This window comes from Pongo abelii, chromosome 7, assembly GCF_028885655.2.
Source record: "Pongo abelii isolate AG06213 chromosome 7, NHGRI_mPonAbe1-v2.0_pri, whole genome shotgun sequence".
Classification (NCBI taxonomy): Eukaryota; Metazoa; Chordata; class Mammalia; order Primates; family Hominidae; genus Pongo; species Pongo abelii.
In genome coordinates, this window is record NC_071992.2 from 62,772,479 (window position 1) to 62,793,004 (window position 20,526).

Below are 20,526 nucleotides of genomic sequence, written 5' to 3' on the forward strand. Positions count from 1 at the left end.
GGTCTATTTCAGCCTTTCCTGTAGGTTTTGTGTTAGAATGGATAGCTCAAACTTGGCTTCCTCCTCAATGATCTTCTGTAGGTCAACATTCCTACAACTGTCTAGCCATATAACCAAGGACTCAGGGTAGCCAACCTCCACTGTGGGTCCATGCTGCTTAATTCCCACGTTGACTCCACCCTCTGGCTTTCTGCTGTTCTGCCCATGCTTCCTGGTGTTCTTGCCCTGACAATTCTACCTGCCAAATCCTTAACTCTTGCCTACTCCAGCCCTACCCTTTCCACTCTCCCTCACAACAAGCTTTAGCTCTCATTTGTTGTTGTTGTTGTTTTTTGGAGTTGTCCCTGAAGAACTCTCCTACATTTTGGAAGAGTAGAAACACCTCAAAGAGTGTCATATCTGTTTCTGTGGACTAGTTGTGGATAGGAAGTTTCCCCAGCGTGCCTAGCTACTCATGAGACCAGAAATGGAGGCCTACTCTGTTTTCATTGTTGGGTTTTAAATTTTTCTGAATAGAATTTCCACTTACCAATAAAACTTAAAGGATGGAATTGAGCACATCCTCTTTATCAAAATCAAAAGGAAGGAACTTAGAGATTTCTCATGTTGCATAGAATTTGTCTTTCATGGAAACTCCAATAGATGAGCCTTGGCTTCCTGTAATGCTGGTTGAAAAGAATTCTAAGGCCACGTCCAGACTTAGTGGAAATAGACCATGATTAACCAGCATTCTCCTCTAAAGGTATAGGAAGGTGGAATGACAGCACATGAACTTCATAGCTCATCCTTGAATATCATTTAATTCAAACTTTGGATTTCACAGATGAGAGAAATGAATTCAGCTTAATTAATTGACCTGCCCAAGGCCACATAGTGAAAGTGGCTACTAAGGTGACTAAGATGAAGGCTTCAAAACTCAGTCCAGCACATGTTCCTCTATGCTACACCTCACACAAGAGTTCTCCTTCCCATTTCCCTATTATTGTCAGTGATACTGTTGATTATCCAGGAATTCCTGGTCAAAACCTAGAAATTGTGCTATTCATTCCAGTCTTTCATCCTTCAACAGGTGAATCTGTTGCTTTAGTCTTTGAAATAAATCACAACTTTCCTTTCCTTTCCTATCTCTTTGCATCACTGTAGTCAGGGACATCAACTCAACCTAAGTTTCTGTGAATGTTGTTGCTCTCACTGTCTCTGGACTCATTCTAACCATTGTGAAACATGGAAGGTGGCCAGGCTCGGTGGCTCATGCCTATAATGCCAGCACTTTGGGAGGCCAAGGTGGACAGATCACCTGAAACCCCATCTCTACTAAAGATACAAAAATTAGCCGGGTGTGGTGGCGGGTGCCTGTAATCCCAGCTACTCAGGAGGCTGAGGCAGAAGTGCTTGAACCTGGGGGGTGGAGGTTGCAGTGAGCCAAGAGGGCATCACTACACTCCAGCCTGGGCAAGAGTGAGACACTGCCTCAAAAAGAAAAGAAAAAAAAAGAAAAACATGGAAAGTTTTATATTGTTGTTAAATTTTTAGCTGTGTGTTTCATATTTTTCCACAAAAGAAGCCCATTTAAGCTGTAAGCCTTGTAATTTTCTGATTTCATCACCCAGAGCCTTGGCCTTTGCACTTAGAACTTTTCTTTCCTGGCTCCTAATCTCTGGCATTTTGCCAGCAGGGCTGGGAGGTGGCCCTGGAGGCATAAAAAGGTGGCAGGCAGTGTTAGTGGCAATGGAAATAGAATGACCTGTGCTGTTGGGTTAATTGTAGATGATGATAATAGAATGAGCTACTCCTTTAAAGAAGGAATTTAGGTCCTAGAACTAAATTTATAGCCCCCCCTTTTTTTTATATGGACTTGTGAGCAGATTTTCCCGTTTCCCAGTTCAAGTGACCTACGCACACATTTTGAGTAGCAACAGGAAATGTGAGATTCCAGTTATTTTACTCTCACTCTTTTCCTTGTCTTTCTGGGGGAAAATGCTTCCATACTCATAGTAATATACATATTTTAAACAAGAAAGGAGATAACAAGGTTAATAATGTAGGAATGAGTGGCGCAGTAGTCTTAAAAACAACCAAGAAGTCACATAGTTATCTGCAAAGAAAAAAAAAGATCAACATGTAGTTAAACTCTTTGGAAACGTTGCTTTAAATGAGACCAAAGTGGGCTTAGGAATCAGACATGAAATACTGCTGGAAGAATGTGAAGAGATCAGGGATTGGCATTTTTGGTTACAAGAAATAAAGGTACATTACCAGATTTCTCCTGCCATACATGGTTTGAAAGCACATTTTAGAGACAGCAAGACCAGTTTCCAATGACTAAATCTACTTAGGTCTAAGGCATGGTGAAATCCTCTCAACTGCAACCCCAGAGGGATGTCCCAGGAGTGCATTGCTTTTCTTTCCCTTTGGAGTCCCAGCACCATGTCTTGGCCCAGGAAACCCCTGGCTCTCTGGACTGGCTCCTGGCCATGCAATGCTGTGCATCTCTGTGGCTCTGTCCCTTCCCCCATTTCCCCTTAACCTATGGAGCTTGGTGTCTGTGTTCTGTGGCCAAGTGTGGCTCAACTCTTCCCCAGGGTGTGGACTATTCCTGATTTAATAGTGGGTCCTTAGAGTAGCTCAGCTTGGCTTGTTTGTCCTGCCTGAAATGATGCTCAGCACACAGTGGGCTCTACTGCAGGGTGCTGGGGTGCTCTGTGGCTCTAAGCGATACTTCACACCACCATAAACACCATCCTCCCATGTAAAGTTCAGTTGGAGTCTTTGGTTGCCAGGGAATGCTATTTAATGAGGGTAAAGAGTGCTTGAACACATCTACAACTTGGCAGCCCTTCTACTTCTTATAAGCTACCATATGCATTGGAGAAAAAAGTCTTCCATAGGCTACTTTTTAATGGGACAAGTTTACTTAAGAGCTGAGAGGAGATGGTGCCAGTAGTCTTGTTTTGTTCCTGTCCAGTATTAGCCTTGTCAAAAATCTTATAGAGTTTCCTGGGTATTTCTGTATTACATTCCATATAAAGCTCTCTTGGGGAGCCAAGAATTTTGGCTGCAGTATATATAGAGGGCTCATAATATGGACGTGTGTGCAAGTGTGTTTGTTTTTGAGTTTTAGAGGTAGCCCCATAAAAAGGCAGTGCAATAATGATGAAGTTCTTGCTATTTCCTTCTTACTGTTGATGAAATTCATCAACCTCCTTGCTGATGGAAGTGCAGTCTTTTACTAAATTCTGGATGTCTTGTTAGATTTGCATTAAGTAGAACAATGAAACATGTTACACTCAATACTATTTTAATTAAAATTAATACATGCCTTTTAGTTAGAGTAGGTAATATACATTTGAACTGGGTTAAAAATTATTTTTCTCATGATACGTTTTGGAAGGAACTATGCCTTTTAAATGAATGCCTATCAGCTGGCCATCTCTCCCACGAATTCCTGAAAGGTGCTGGGAGGTTATGCAGGGGTCTAACTTTTCGAGCACTCTTTATAAAAGGCTGCATAGGTTTGCTTCTCTCTGGCTGAGGACCCACACTGGCTCTCTGGGAGCATGACGAATGCAGTGATTCCTCCTAGTTTGGGCCCTGGGACCTACCGCTTCACCCAGGTCTTCAGCTGGTCTTGGTTTGTTTTCCATTTATCATCTGTATGACTGGATCTGAGTGTATATGCTAATGACATTGATCTGTAGTATTGTTCAGGTCTGTTGAGATACTAGGTGATGTTTCAACATGGAAACATATCTGGGACAGACCACATGTGAGTGAAAGGAAAGTCCAAGAGCTGCTTTCAGAAGCAGGGGCTCAGAAGCTCAAGGAGGCTTGCCTGGGTCTGAAGATGTCTGCAAGGAGCAAGTGCTGAATATCTGGATCGGAGAAGAACTACGCTTTTCCAGGGTAGTGGGTCAAAACCAGCTTTAGGTATATTTCCTTTTCATTCATTCATTCAGCCAATACTTATTGGCTGTGTACTTGAGTACTCTGTGCCAGGCATGCTATTTCTTTGGGTACTGGGCCATGAATATGAATGGAATGAAATCTTCTCTTTCCCTGAAGACCACTGCCTATTGATGGGGAAGGCAGAGGCATGCAAACAGTTTTAGTTCTTCAATCATGCAATACATATTTGCTGATGCCTATTATATACCAAGCACTGTTCTAGGTGTGTTGAGGGTACAGCAGAGAACAAAATAGGCAATTCTTATTCTTGCCTTTATGAAACTTATTTTCTAGTCAATAATGACAATTTGATGCCACCAGACCCTGCTGGGCTGCCTGCTTCTGTCAGGAAAAGTTTCAAAGAGGAGGAAGCAGCTCAACTATAATGCAGGTGATTAGTAGGTCTACTTTCTGTCTCTGTGGATTTGCCTATTAAAGGACATTTCATATAAATAGAATCATATGCTATGACATCTTTTGTGGCTGGCTTCTTTAATGGAGCACGGTGTGTTTGAGGGTCATCCATAGTGTGGTAGGCATCAGTACTTCATTTTTAAAAATCACCTGGCCAGGCACAGTGGCTCGTGCCTGTGACCCCAACACTTTGGGAGCCGGAGGTGGGCGGATCACTTGAGGCCAGGAGTTCAAGACCAGCCTGGCCAACATGGTGAAATCCCATCTCCACTGAAAACACAAAAAAGTTAGCTGGGCATGGTGGCACACACCTGTAATCCCAGCTACTTGGGAGGCTGAGGCAGGAGAATCATTTGAATCTGGGAGGCAGAGGTGGCAATGAGCCGAGATTGTGCAGTGCCACTGTACTCCAGCCTAGGTGACAGAGTGAGACTGTCTCAAAAAAAAAAATCACTGAATAATACTGTATTTTTTTTTTGAGAGAGTCTTGCTGTGTCACTCAGGCTGGAGCGATGTGGTATGATCTCAGCTCACTGCAACCTCTGCCTCCCAAGTTCAAGCAATTCTCCTGCCTCAGCCTCCTGAGTAGCTGGGACTACAGCCACGCACCACCATGCCTGACTAATATTTGTATTTTTAGTATAGACGGAGTTTCACCATGTTGGCCAGGCTGAATTCGAACTCCTGGCCTCAAGTGATCCTCTGACATTGGCCTCCCAAAGTGCTGGGATTACAGACGTGAGCCACTGCGCCCAGCCTCCCAAGCCTTTTTTATAAGAGCACTAATTCTATTCATGAGGACTTCACTCTCATGACTTAATCACCTCTTTTTAAAAAATTTATCAAAAAACAAAACCGAATAGGAGCTTACTGAAAGCAGGTACATTTTGGTAGCTCTGTTTAGAAGAAATTAACTTAGAAATACCATTACTCAGGAAAAAAATAGGTACACAATTCTCAGGAAAGGGAGAATAAGGCAACTTGCAAAGAATTCAACTTGAACAAGCCTGAATTACTGCAAATGTCATGCGGCAAAATCATACAAAACACAACAGAGAGCCATTCATGAGAAAACTGTGTGCTTCAGGTCTGGGAGTCAGCACTCTAGTTTCCAATTTCTTGGAGAACAGCCCATGGTTCTCTGGGGCAGAGAGGCTGGCTGAAGCCTGACGGTCTCACTGCCGACAGCGCGGAACTAGCCCACGCCCTGTGTACAGGCTAAACACGTGGAAGGAGGCCACCAGATGAGTCACCCCCATGAATCCTGGAAGAGAGGAGTGCTCTCTGCAGAGTGTACAGACCTAGCAGGGACCACTGGACCACGATGGCATAGAGATGATTACTCTGTGCCTGTCACTGAAAACCCTAGACTAATCTAAGCCCTACAATTTCCTTATCCAAATTACCACTAACTAGAAAGGTAGAAGAGAAGGTAGAAGCTGCCTCCAAACCAATTTTTGGTCTTTGATAAATAGGGCAAACACAAAACACTATTCCACAGGCAGTTAGAAAAGAACTGCTGGGTTCAGCGGGGGAAGATCTCAAGTTCCATTTAATGCTCTTCCCAGCAGGAGAGGGAGGATAAGGAGGAAGAGGAGGAGGAGGAGGAGAGGAAGGAGGAGGAGGAGAGGAAGGAGGAGGAGGAGAGGAAGGAGGAGGAGGAGAGGAAGGAGGAGGAGGAGAGGAAGGATGAGGAGGAGAGGAGGAGGAGGAGAGGAGGAGGAGGAGGAGAAGGAGAAGGAGGAGAGGAGGAGGAGGAGGAGAAGGAGAAGGAGGAGGAGGAAAGGGAGGAGGAGGAGGAGAGGAAAGAGGAGGAGGAGAGGAGGAGAGGAAAGAGGAGGAGGAGAGGAGGAGAGGAAAGAGGAGGAGGAGAGGAAAGAGGAGGAGGAGAGGAGGAGAGGAAAGAGGAGGAGGAGAGGAGGAGAGGAAAGAGGAGGAGGAGAGGAGGAGAGGAAAGAGGAGGAGGAGACGAGGAGGAGTAGGAGGAGAGGAGGAGAGGGAGGAGGAGGAGAGGGAGGAGGAGGAGAGGGAGGAGGAGGAGAGGGAGGAGGAGGAGAGGGAGGAGGAGGAGAGGGAGGAGGAGGAGAGGGAGGAGGAGGAGAGGAAGGAGAAGGAGGAGGAGGAGGAAAAGGAGAAGGAAGAGGAAGAGAGGAAGGAGGGAGAGGAAGAGAAGAAGGAGCAGGAGGAGGAGCAGGAGCTGGGATTGGAGGGCAGACGCCTGTTTTGCTACTGTAGACACTGGACTTGTCTTGCTCTGCTGCCTGGGCCTATGTCCCCATTGCCCCCCACTTTCTGGATGTGCCCTTTCAGGGCCCAGAGCTCTGAATTCTCTGAGCCTAACCTCCCAGCCTCAGGCATACACAGAGTAGAAATGCCGGATGCTGGGGGTCCTTTGAGGAGGGTGAGCAGGCAGTTTTCCTGAGAACATGGCGTTCTTCCACATCACCCCCATTGCAGGTAGGGTTGGGCAAACAAGAGACTGAGTTACAGGGTGCAGAAGGCAGCTGCCCTGAGAGCAAGATAATTCAGCTGGAAGGGTGACAGGAAGCTTCGGTGCATGGAGGCAGCCGGGAGTGGCCGGGGTCACCTGGACAGGGAGGCATGGACAGCACAGCTGTATCTAAGTGATATAGGGACAGTGTATCTCCCCCTCCTGAATTCCCCAGAGGAACACTGCTTCCAGCTCTGGAACGTCACACTCAAACCATCAAGGAGACTGAAGTGAAGAGGTCTCTTCAGGTCCCAAATAGCCCAATGAAGGCCCATATGTGAAGGTTGGCTTCTCATTGGTTGGTCTGTAGGCTGCTGCAGATTTGGGCAAGACCACTGGAGAGCTTCTTTGTGCTTTCTAAGGCCCCTGGATCTAGTTTTGCAGTGTTGCCCCTGGCAAGTCACTGGCCCATAACAGCAGCCTTGCTCTGATGGGCCTCAGCCAGGGAGAGCTCTCTGCTGCTGGAGAGAGGGCTGCCATGCACTGAGATTGCAGGAATCCATGCTCTGGCTGCTGGTGCACAGGCCAGGGGGCTTGAAGAACCCTCATGCCAAGCGTGGGTGTCAGGCCCCGTGTTGACTTCACCATAGGCAGCTCCAGCCAGCCCCCACTGGGGCCACAGTGCCGCAACGGCTTTGACCTCTTGCCTTTCCTTTTCCTAGTACAAACTGGGTTCTCTTCTTCCATGGAGGATCCCTTTTGACTCTTGTTTATTCTTCTGTTTATTTTCTCTTCTTCCACCGTGGTTTCATCCACTTGTATTGCCTTCTGTGCTGTGGCAGGTTTCAGGGCTGTCTGCAAAGCTCTGGCTGTGAGCGTGTGTATTTCTGTGCCATCCAGGTCAGCTGCCACCACCTCTTAGTCCAGGCACTGTTTGTTTTTTCCAAGGACAAAGTACTTGAGCCAGGGCATCTCCTGCAGCACTGTGGGGAGCTGAGGACGCCATGGTTGCGCAGATTCTCACTCTCTGTGAGGAGTTCTGCCTGTCTCACTGAGTTGGCTTAAATTGTACTGTCCTCCATGGCTGAAGTCATTAAGAAAAGACTTGAGGGAGTTGACTACAGTCTCAAAATGTATTCCTCCTATATCCTTTGACCAGCACCAAAGGATACAAAATTAATTATTCTTTACTCAATGCTGTCACATTCGCCATTAAGTCTGGTGGACACCTTCACACCGTAGTGATGTGTTACAAGGGCCATCACATTCTCTCCATTGCAGACATCCGATTGTCTCAGTGTGGCCCAGAGCACTGCATAGGGAAGGCTCTCCCAGAGAGCCTTTATTTAATGTCTGATAGAATGATGCTGTTATAGTGATGAAAATGGTATTTTTGAAGAGAGGCCAGCAATTGTAATAGAAATAATAATCTGTTTCTAGTAAAAAGTTCATATTAAAACCACTTGCTCCACATTACAGGAATTTTTCTGGGACTAGGAATCAGTAGCAGGGGCAGAACCCTCATGCAAGCCCAGCTCTCTAGAGGGTAAAGTTGTTTAAGGCACAGGGTTTTTGCCTTATGGATTGTTTATTTATTTATTTATTTATTTTTAGAGACAGGTCTCACTATGCCACTCAGGTTGGAGTGTAGTGGCCCAATCATAAATAGCTCACTGCAGCCTCAACCTCCTGGGCTCAAGGGATCCTCCTGCTTTGGCCTCCCAAAGTGCTGGGATTACAGGCATGAGCCACCACACCAGGCTGTTCATGCATTTGTTTGAATTTCCATGGATTTCCTAATAAATAAATATGAGTGGAGAGAGTAAGATTAGAATACAGTAGTCCCCCCTCATCCACAGTTATGTTTTCTGAGGTATCAGTTACCTGCGGTCAACTGTAGTCCAAAAATATTAAATAGAAAATTCCAGAAATAAACAATTTATAGGTAGTGTGATGAATAAACAATTTATGGGTAGTGTGATGAACTCTTGCATCATCCCCACTCCGTCTACCCTGGAACGTGGCTGCTCCATTTGTCCTGCGAATCCACGCTGTATACCTTAGTCACTTAGTAGCCACTTGGTTATCAGATCAACTATCATGGTATCACAGTGATTGTGTTCAAGCCACCCTTATTATTATTATTTATTTATTTATCTATTTTTTTTTTTTTGAGACAGGATCTTGCTCTTTTGCTCAGGCAGGAGTGCAGTGGTGCGATCTTGGCTCACTGCATCCTCTGCCTCCTGGGCTCAAGCTATTCTCGTGCCTCAGCCTCCTGAGTAGCTGGGACTACAAGTGTGTGCCACCACGCCTGGCTAATTTTTGTACTTTTAGTAGAGACGAGGTTTCACCAGGTTGGCCAGGCTGGTCTCGAACTCCTGGCCTCAAGTGATCTGCCCACCTCCGCCTCCCAAAGTACTGGGATTATAGGTGCCACCCTTATTTTACTTAGTAACAGCCCCAAAGTGCAAGAGTGTTGATGCTGGCAATTCGGATATGCCAAAAAAAAAAAAAAAAAAAAAAAAGCTGCCAAATGCTTCCTTTAAGTGGAAAGGTGAAAGTTCTCCACTTAATAAGAAAAGAAAAAAAATTGAATGCTGAGATTGGTAAGATCTATGGTAAGAACTGTGAAAGGAAAATATCTTGGGCCCCCAAAATCACTAAGCTAAAGGGAAAATTCAAGCTGGGAACTGCTTAGTGTAAACCTGCCTTCCATTCTATTCAAAGTCATCCTCCTGCTCACTGAGATAGATGCATATCTGATTGCCTCCTTTGGAAAGAGTAATCGGAAACTCAAAAGAATGCAACCATTTGTCTCTCACCTACCTGTGATCTGGAAGCCCCCTCCTGGCTTTGGGTTGTCCTGCTTTTGCTTCCAGTTGTCCCACCTTTCTGGACCAAACTGGTGTTCATTTTACATACGTCTCATGTCTCCCTAAAATGTATAAAACCAAACTGTGCTCTGACCACCTTAAGCACATGTCCTCAGGACCTCCTGAGGCTGTGTCACAAGCGTGCGTCCTCAACCTTGGCAAAATAAACTTTCTAAATTAACCGAGACCTGTCTCAAATTTTCACGGTTCACAGAACTAATCTTCTATCTGTAAAATTGTGAAGAAGGAAAAAAAACTGTGTTAGATTTAGTGTTGCACCTCAAACTTTATAATATGTATGTATGTATATATAAGAAAAAAGAACCAGGCACAGTGGCTCATGCCTGTAATCCCAGCACTTTGGGAGGTTGTGGTGGGAGGACCACTTGAGTTCAGGAGGTCAAGACCAGCCTGGACAACAGTGCGAGACCCCATTGATACAAAAATTATAAAAATAAGCTGGGCATGGTGGCACAAACCTGTAGTCCCAGCTACTCGGTAGGCTGAGGTGGGAGGATTGCTTGAGCCTGGGAGTTTGATGCTGCAGTGGGTTTTGAAGAAAAAAAAGAAGAAAAGAAAAGAAAGAAAAAAAATAGGAGGCATGGGACTTTGGGTTTGGTACTATCTCACGTTTCAGGCATCTACTGGGGGTCTTTGAATGTATCTCCTGCACATAAGGACAAAGACTGTTTATGTTACTATAGTTGATAGTTTTCTAGAAATTCTAATGATTGACAACCCTTTTAACTGCAATTGACAACCCTAAAACCCTAAAAAATGCAACTGAACATTTTGAAAAGGCCTACCGTATGGTTTGCAGATTTTTCAGTTGTTCAGAGATGAAGGGCAATTAAAGATTACTTGTTAATCAATCAATGACACTTAATGATTGCTTTCTCTGTATAAAGATGTTGAGTTAGAGGCCTTTTGGGATTCAGAGGTGAGTAACATACAGTCTCTGCCCTCAAAGAGTTCATAGTCTCTAGAGACAAATACATAAATATTGCAATACAGTGCAGACTATGATTATACCTAAGAGGATAAAGAAAGCATTTTTGAGATTTATAAGAGGGAAAAATACAATCTGGTAAGGGAATCAAGAAAGCTTTATGGAAGAGTTTTTACTTGAGATGAACATTGAAGGCTGGGTGGAGAGCCGCTGGAAGAGTTGGTGAGGGAGGACATTGCCCAGGCAAATGTGCAAAGCAGAGAGAGCAAGGCCTGTGCAGAGCCCTGGGCTGTGCTGGGACATGGGAAGGGAAGCAGAGTAGATGGCTGCGGGAGGGGACAGACATGTCACGTGCATAAATATTGAAACCCTGGCACAGGGACCCCTTCTGACATCAGCAGCAGGTGATTGCAACAAAGTGAGACAAGCTGAAAACCTAAGTAAGTAAGCTGCAGCTCCTTAGTCAAATCCACTGGCTCTTGAAATCCACGTACAACACCCCTGGAGGCTCTTACAATTCCATTAGAGATATGGTTGAGTGAGAGAATTACCACAGAGCAGCTGAGGCTGCAGCCAGAGAACTCAGTTTTGTCACTTTGGCCGGGACTGTCCTATTGCATGGGAATGCAAAAGTAGTTGTACATCTGGGTATGTTTGAGGGCTGTGTGTGTGTGTGTGTGTGTGTGTGTGTATGTGAAGTTACTTGACGATAGCTAGAGACTCTAATCTGCTAGCAATTACCTTGAAAGTTTAGCAGGATGTTAGGAGTTTTCTAGGAAGTTGCAGTTCTCAGCGGTAGGGTTTTGGATCTTTTAGAAAACTGTTTGAAGGACAGTGTTGTGAGGGACCTTGACAATGTCTGTGACAAAGAACCTTGACCAGCCCTTTGTAGGAGAATAAAACCAAGGTCAACTAATAGAATGGGCAAGGGACAGCCACACTCTCGAGGAAGGCATCCCAAGCCCGGGCCTCCCTGGCCTGGGGTTGAACACCTGTGTGTGCAGTGTAGAAAGCAGGGGCCTTTAAAGTGTGCCCAGGGTGAGCTAAGCCAGTATATCAAGACTGTCAATTCATCATCAGTCTCCCTCCTTCATCTCAGAGAGACTTCTCTTACTTGTCACAGAAAATGAACTTGCCTAGGGGCAGAAGAATACAAGGCAGAGAGGAGACTGTGTGGGAGCAGAGCACCACAGGGGAACACGCTTACCCAGCTCTGCCCCAGGGCACCTTCTCCACTTGCCCTCAGTTTCCCCACCTTGGAGGCCAAGGAGTTGGGTTGGGAAATTCTAGAATCCTGTGATTACCCCTGTGTGGGATTTCAGGCAAACAGAAGAGTCTCTGAATTGGGCAGCGAGCAGGGGTGTCCCAGCAGTGACCTTCCTCAGGGGGACCTTGCTCTGCAGATGAGAAGGAGGGCAGCCCTGTGTGGGGCTTGGGGGGTCTTGATCCTCAGTGCCCTTCTCTGATTCCCAGACTTCTCTCTGCTTTCCAGTACCAGAACATATAAGGGAAAAGCTTTTCTTCACTAATCCTCATCCTTTAATCCCTTTAAGAAATGCCTTGTATATTTATGGTTACCTCAAAGCTAGGCCAGTTTTCTTTTCTTTTCTTTTTAATTAAGGCAGCACCAAAAGACAGAAGGCATTTGAAATTCCTGTGGGCTGAGAGGGCATGCAGTAAGTGTTCAAAATTTGGAATATTGGGTGATCAAACCTGGAGGATTTACTGTAAATGGTACAGAAATATGCAACTTAATAGAGTTCAAACTGAGGGCTGAGAGTGTCAAGGATTCCAGGTAAAGTAATAATTCCTCTTCAGTTGCATAGCACGTGAATTTTCACAGCCAGCTTCGAGAATTTATCTCAACCCTGCATTCACCCTCCAAAGAGAATAATTCCCACTTAGCAATGCAGTGATTAAAAATATAATATACGAAAAAGTCATAAAAGGTAGACCCAAGTCAATGGCTAAAGTGCATACTTCTTTAAGAAAACAGACTAGGAAACTTTAAACAAAATGCTGGACAATCTCTGTAACGTTTAACCAATTGGTTTGGCGCCAATTCTGTTTTTATTAGACAGAAATCCAGTCGCTGAAAACATGGTGTGGGGCTGTGACTGGCCGCCTGCCAGCGAATGTTTGGGGGCCCGGTCAGCCTCGGCTGCAGCGAAGGGCCGCCAGGGTTGTCGCCGTCGTAGCTTTGCTCCCTGGGAAATGCACCTCCCGCAGGTCCCGCATGTTCCCGCTGACTTGGGAGCAGCCACGCAGGCAGGCGGGAGTGGGGACATCCATTTACAAGAAACAGCTCAAGTTAAGTTTTGCTTATGTTTGCAAACGAAGCCAGGTTGGGGTCACTTATGAGACCTGATTGACTTTGTTCAGGGATTGTTCAGGCCTGGACTCCATTTTAATTTACTTTAGCCCTGTGTCTTCATCCTTTTCAAGTCTTTGTTATTCAGAATGCCTTTAAAAAAACCCCTAAACCTGCCAGATTCTGTCATCTGTAACTTTATATGCCATTTTAATGGAATTTTTATTCTTGTGAAAAATTTGCTTTATCCCACATTGTACATCATAATCCTTCCTCCTTAAGTCCCTAGCACTGTCTCCTCCTCTCCTCCCTCCTCCCTCTCTCCCTTCTTTCTGGTTACACAGTTTTGCATATAAATTTGACATCCTTTTAACCTTAAGATTTGAGCTACTTCCCTATGAAAACGCTCCATGAGTGGTTTCTATGGTTGCTTAGCTTCAAAGATATCATTTAAAAATCACTCTGAGTTCTGAAGTCAGAGATTATTACTAAAGAAGCAACTTCCTGAATTCACTGGGAGCATGAATCCTCCAATGTTAGACAAAATTATTTCCCATAGAATTACAATCACCTAATAATTTGCAGTTACCCATGTTTCATTTCCTAGAGGGAATGAAAACGCATGACCAGAAAAGGCCCAGCAGGGAATGCTCGTGGGGATTCATCTCTGTAGGAATCAGAAAACTGAGAAAGCCATGCTGTGTGTATTATTGAGCTTGTCTATTGATCGTTTTAGAGCACTTTCAGCTCAGTTAGGTCTTATTCACAAAGAGTCGATTCCTAGGTGACATTTTGTCATGAACAGAACATTCCAAGGTCAGTCTAGGTCATCTAGAGCACTGGCTTCCCAAACAGTTCAGACTAATAGGCATGTGCATGGCACAAAGAGGGGCTGCGTGTTCTGTGATTAATGATATGGGTGTTTGCTTGCCCTCCAGATGCTGTGGGCTCTTAAAAATCTTGAGCTGCATGGGCACAGGGGGGTCCTGTGCTTGCCTTCAGCTCTGGGCTTGCGCTTGTCTTGTAGCAGCCATTGAAGCCAGAGTTCTCGCGGTGGGAATGTTTGCCTACCCGCTACCCACAGGATGTCTTGCTTTGGATGGTATTGAGTTTTATTTGGGCTTCCTGTAAACTGTCATTTTATGACCCCTAGCAGCTATTGGGTCTTACATAAATAATTCCCAGGAGTTCATTCTGGGTTTTCTTTGTATTTGAAATGACTGGTTACCTGTAGATGGAGAAGATTTACAGGTAATTCACTTACGTAGATACCATATATTTGGTTACTTTTGCTGCAAAGATCCCAAGAACTTTAGTCATCTCTTGCTTTTCATGGTTTATTCTTACAGCTTCTTTTCTTGTAGTGTGTGTAGCTCAGCTAAGTTGGTTTTCTAGTGGGTTTCACTTTGTGGTTATCTAAAAACTAAGTTGCTTATTACGGCAGAATTAAGATATGTTTAAATGTTTGCAAAGCATATTATTTTGGAAGTTTCAGATGGGGGACTTTTCTGTTTCTTTATGCAATCCAAGTTTTTTTTTTCAGACTGCATGGTTTTTGGGTAGGAAAAAGGCCACAAAGAGAGAAGCTCAATATTGCTCAGCGTATGTCTCCACACATAATTTAGGAATTCTAGTTCGTCCTTAAATGTCTCCCAGCTGTTTCTGGGAGTCTCTAGAGGCTGTCTCACGTGTCCTTGGGGACTGACTCTCTGAACCACCTGATTTCTGTCATTTCCTGGTTTTCTGCTCTGGCTTTGTGGGTGATTTCTCCCTGGGCTGCCAGAGCTGTGTGAACCCCAATGTGCTAGGCTTGGGAGTCTCTGGGACCATCATCCAGGCCTCCCCTAACATGTGTGGCCCATGTACCATCTGTGTGATAGTTAAAGTTACAAATAAAACTAACAAACAGTTAAGAAATGCACATAATAAATCTTTCTATCTTGATAAATGTCTTCATAATGACAAAAATATGTGTAAAACCATGATTTTTATATGACTGAAAGCAAAATATCAAAGATGAATTTATTACTTCACTTGTGTGTTTTATAGATTCTTGGGTGGATAATAAAATAAAATATACACAACTCAGGTATATTTATCAGATAAAATTTATTTTTCTTGCATTAATTTCAGCTACATCACTAATTATATGGATGTAATAAAGATTTTTATGTAATTTGTATTCAGTTGACAGTAATAATCTAAATGATTAAAATGGAAATATATTTCTAAAAGTATACATTAAAATAAGTATACAGTTTTAAAGTTAACATTATTTCCATATATTTTTGAAAAGTTATCTTTTAAAATACTAAAAATTAAAATTAAAGTGAAAAACACAAATGTCAAAAATGAATATTCATTTTTAAATGAAAATTATTTAAATAGGCTGGGCACAGTGGCTCATGCCTGTAATCCCAGCACTTTGGGAGGTCGAGGCGGGTGGATCACCTGAGGTCAGGAGTTTGAGACCAGCCTGGCCAACATGGTAAAACCCTGTCTCTACTAAAAATACAAAAATTAGCTGGTTGTGATGGTGCACGCCTGTAATCCCAGCTACTTGGGAGGCTGAGGCAGGAGAATTGTTTGTATCCGGGAGGTGGAGGCTGCAGTGAGCTGAGATTGTGCCACTGAATTCCAGCCTGGGCAATGAGTGAAACTCTGTCTCAAAAAAAATAAATAAATAAATAAAAAAGAAAGAAAATTATTTAAATAAAGCTGAAAATTTAAATTTGTTTTTTAAAAAAACTAATTACAGGTATGTGTTGCTTAATGATGGGGCTATATACTGAGGAAAGTGTTGTTAGGTGATTTCATCATTGTGTGAACATCACAGAGTGCACTTCCACAGACCTGGGCGGTATAGTCTACTACACACCTAGGCTCTTACACAGCATGTGACTGTACTGAATACCATAGGCAATTGTAATGTGGGCGATTTGTAACATGATGGTAAGTGTTTGTGTATATAAACATAGAAAAGGAACAGTAAAAATATACTATTATAATCGTATGGGACCAGTCATTGGGACCAATCGTATGGGACCAGTTGTTGACCAAAATGTCATGTGGTGCATGACTATATATTTTATATAATTTTTATTTTTTTAATAAACATAAAACAATTTACAGTTCTAGCATTTAATATTTATCTAGATGCCAATGTAAATACTTGATATTATGTTTTTTCCATTTGATGTCTAGATCAATGTATATAGATTTAAGAGTAATAGAAATTGTTTAATGTTGCAAAATATTTCTCAGTCATCATGTGGTTTCTCAGCAACTGTGGTGAATACTGCATTGATATGGGGTTCCCTCAGGACCCATGAATTGGCAAATCAAGAAAAGCAAGAAAATGAAGTCTTGGCAGTATGGAGTGCTGCTGAGAACTGATACGTGGTTATGCAAGAATTTGTTGCATTTATGCTGAGGAAAGATTGAAAAGGTAAATTAACTTTTCAAAGTATGTGTGTGCGTTTTGGTCCTTTCTCACATCCATGCATTCTCCTATCAATTCCTCCCTGCACGCACAAGCAGTGTTGGCCCCAGCTTTGTGGGTAAGTGGTGGTACAACACGCAAACTTTTATAGCGTTTGGATACAGCCACCTTTGTGTTGAGGACGTTGGGCAAGAATGCATTCTGGTGCCTGGGACGGGGTTGCTGTGTCCTAAGGCTGGGTCAGGCTATGCGTGGTACCAGATCTCAGGTGAAAGAAGTGTCTTCCGGGATGGCATACTTTTTTGGCTTGTTGTTTGTGATGGGGGGCTTCAGTGCAGCAACCCCTCTTGCCTAGTCCAGGTCCTAAGCTGTGGATCCTACTGGAATTTCTTTCCTTGACTCTCGCTTAATTATGTCATTGCTGTCTTGAGTATAAAAGAAGCAGACTTGTGCTCTCCATGTACTGAGGGAATCAGGTGCCATGGTTTTATTTTTACTTGTTGTTTATTGCATGCCTCTCTCTGTAGGATTCAGGCATGAGTCCAGGAAGCTGGGTGGAGGATCACTGGAGCAGCATATGCCATTGTGGTGTGCCCAAAGAAACCCTTATGCTTTGACTTGTACTGTCTGGATTCGGCTACATCTGTGGCCCTTGACTGTCTTCCCTTACAGAGACATCTTTCTTTGGAAGCTTCTTGAACTTTCATGCACATATTCCCCAGGTGGGATCCCCCATCTGTCTTCCAAAAATACCCTAGATATTCATCCCCTAAACCTGCCTGGTTTGGCCCCATTACATTTATATGATGTTACAGAGTATGGAAATGGGAAAGCAGATGAACTTACCAGCTTGGCATCCATGTAATACTTTAACTAAATTGCTAAAATTAATAGCTTTGGGAAAAAGTTTCATAATTTAGGTTATGTTCCTTTTTTGTCTAGTGAAGGGAGCTATTTATTTGACATTAGGACTGTGTGTGTGTTATCTTATTTAATTTTCATAGTATCCCTGCAAGGAAATGGCTGTTTTCTCCATTTTTTTTTTAAGATGAGAAAATGGAGTTTTATAGATTAAGTAACTTGCCTAATTAGTAAGTGCTAACATCAATATTTGAATACTGCTTGATTTCAAAGCCTTTGTTCTTTCTGATAAGTCATTCCCTGGTTTTTACCACCACAAGTAAAATTTTACTTAAAAAAGTTCAAGTGGGAGACATTCTTTCTTGTATTTAAATTTGGAGGAATGAATAAATCTGTGATACTTAAAAGCTGTCAATAATGATCTTCTTTGACTCTTAGTGATTCTGGCATCTGGAAGGCTGCTAGACATCTGTTGGCTGTGCCCTTTGAGGAGGCTTCATAGCTGGGAGCCTTAGTTTATGATTCATTAAAAACAAAAATAGCTGTGATGCAGGGTTTTGACTATGGAATAGATGTTAGTAAGAACATTAAGAAGACAGGACAGAGAAGACTGACATAACACTTGATTATGCTATTCTTTTAAAACTTAGAGAATTAGAGAACAGTGGAAGGTTTGCTTACTGGATGTAGCTGATAGGAAGCTGGTGGAGATATAGAACATGTTGGATGAGATCATCCGAAAGCTATGTGAGGAAAATCCAATAGACTAACTAATATGAGTTAATTTATAGATTTCTGCACTTAGGTTCAAAAGACCACTACATTAGAAGAAGTTCCAAAATTGCTAATAAAAACAGTGAAATAAACTAGAAAAGCAAGAGCAAACACATTCAAAAGCTAGCAGAAGGCAAGAAATAACTAAAATCAATGCAGAACTGAAGGAAATAGAGACACAAAAAACCCTTCAAAAAATTAATGAATCCAGGAGCTAGTTTTTTGAAAGGATCAACAAAATTGATAGACCACTAGCAAGATTAATAAAGACAAAGAGAGAAGAATCAAATTGATGCAATAAAAAATGATAAAGGGGATATCACCACTGATCCCACAGAAATACAAACTACCATCAGAGAATACTACAAACACCTCTATGCAAATAAGCTAGAAAATCTAGAGGAAATGGATAAATTCCTCAACAAATACACCCTCCCAAGACTAAACCAGGAAGAAGTTGAATCTCTGAATAGACCAATAACAGGAGCTGAAATTGTGGCAATAATCAATAGCTTACCAACCAAAAAGAGTCCAGGACCAGATGGATTCACAGCCGAATTCTACCAGAGGTACAAGGAGGAACTGGTACCATTCCTTCTGAAACTATTCCAATCAATAGAAAAAGAGAGAATCCTCCCTAACTCATTTTATGAGGCCAGCATCATCCTGATACCAAAGCCTGGCAGAGACACAACCAAAAAAGAGAATTTTAGACCAATATCCTTGATGAACATTGATGCAAAAATCCTCAATAAAATACTGGCAAACCAAATCCAGCAGCACATCAAAAAGCTTATCCACCATGATCAAGTGGAATTCATCCCTGGGATGCAAGGCTGGTTCAATATACACAAATCAATAAATGTAATCCAGCATGTAAACAGAACCAAAGACAAAAACCACATGATTATCTCAATAGATGCAGAAAAGCCCTTTGATAACATTCAACAACGCTTCATGCTAAAAACTCTCAATAAATTAGGTATTGATTGGATGTATCTCAAAATAATAAGAGCTATCTATGTCAAACCCACAGCCAATATCATACTGAATGGGCAAAAACTGGAAGCATTCCCTTTGAAAACTGGCATAAGACAGGGATGCCCTCTCTCACCACTCCTATTCAACATAGTGTTGGAATTTCTGGCCAGTGCAATTAGGCAGGAGAAGGAAATAATGGGTATTCAATTAGGAAAAGAGGAAGTCAAATTGTCCCTGTTTGCAGATGACATGATTGTATATCTAGAAAACCCCATCGTCTCAGCCCAAAATCTCCTTAAGCTGATAAGCAACTTCGGCAAAGTCTCAGGATACAAAATCAATGTACAAAAATCACAAGCATTCTTATACACCAATAACAGACAAACAGAGAGCCAAATCACGAGTGAACTCTCATTCACAATTGCTTCAAAGAGAATAAAATACCTAGGAATCCAACTTACAAGGTGTGAAGGACCTCTTCAAGGAGAACTACAAACCACTGCTTAAGGAAATAAAAGAGGATACAAACAAATGGAAGAACATTCCATGCTCATGGGTAGGAAGAATCAATATCATGAAAATGGCCATACTGCCCAAGGTAATTTACAGATTCAATGCCATCCCCATCAAGCTACCAATGACTTTCTTCACAGAATTGGAAAAAACTACTTTAAAGTTCATATGGAACCAAAAAAGAGCCTGCATCAGCAAGTCAATCCTAAGCCAAAAGAACAAAGCTGGAGGCATCACACTGCCTGACTTCAAACTATACTACAAGGCTACAGTAACCAAAACAGCATGGTACTGGTACCAAAACAGAGATATAGATCAATGGAACAGAACAGAGCCCTCAGAAATAATGCCACATATCTACAACTATCTGATCTTTGACAAACCTGAGAAAAACAAGCAATGGGGAAAGGATTCCCTATTTAATAAATGGTGCTGGGAAAACTGGCTAGCCATATGTAGAAAGCTGAAACTGGATCCCTTCCTTACACCTTATACAAAAATCAATTCAAGATGGATTAAAGACTTAAACGTTAGACCTAAAACCATAAAAACCCTAGAAGAAAACCTAGGCATTACCATTCAGGACATAGGCATGGGCAAGGACTTCATGTCTAAAACACCAAAAGCAATGGCAACAAAAGCCAAAATTGACAACTGGGATCTAATTCAACTAAAGAGCTTCTGCACAGCAAAAGAAACTACCATCACAGTGAACAGACAACCTACAGAATGGGAGAAAATTTTCGCAACCTACTCATCTGACAAAGAGCTAATATCCAGAATCTACAATGAACTCAAACAAATTTACAAGAAAAAAATGAACAACCCCATCAAAAAGTGGGTGAAGGATATGAACAGGCACTTCTCAAAAGAAGACATTTATGCAGCCAAAAGACACATGAAAAATGCTCACCATCACTGGCCATCAGAGAAATGCAAATCAAAACCACAATGAGATACCATCTCACACCAGTTAGAATGGCAATCATTAAAAAGTCAGGAAACAACAGGTGCTGGAGAGGATGTGGA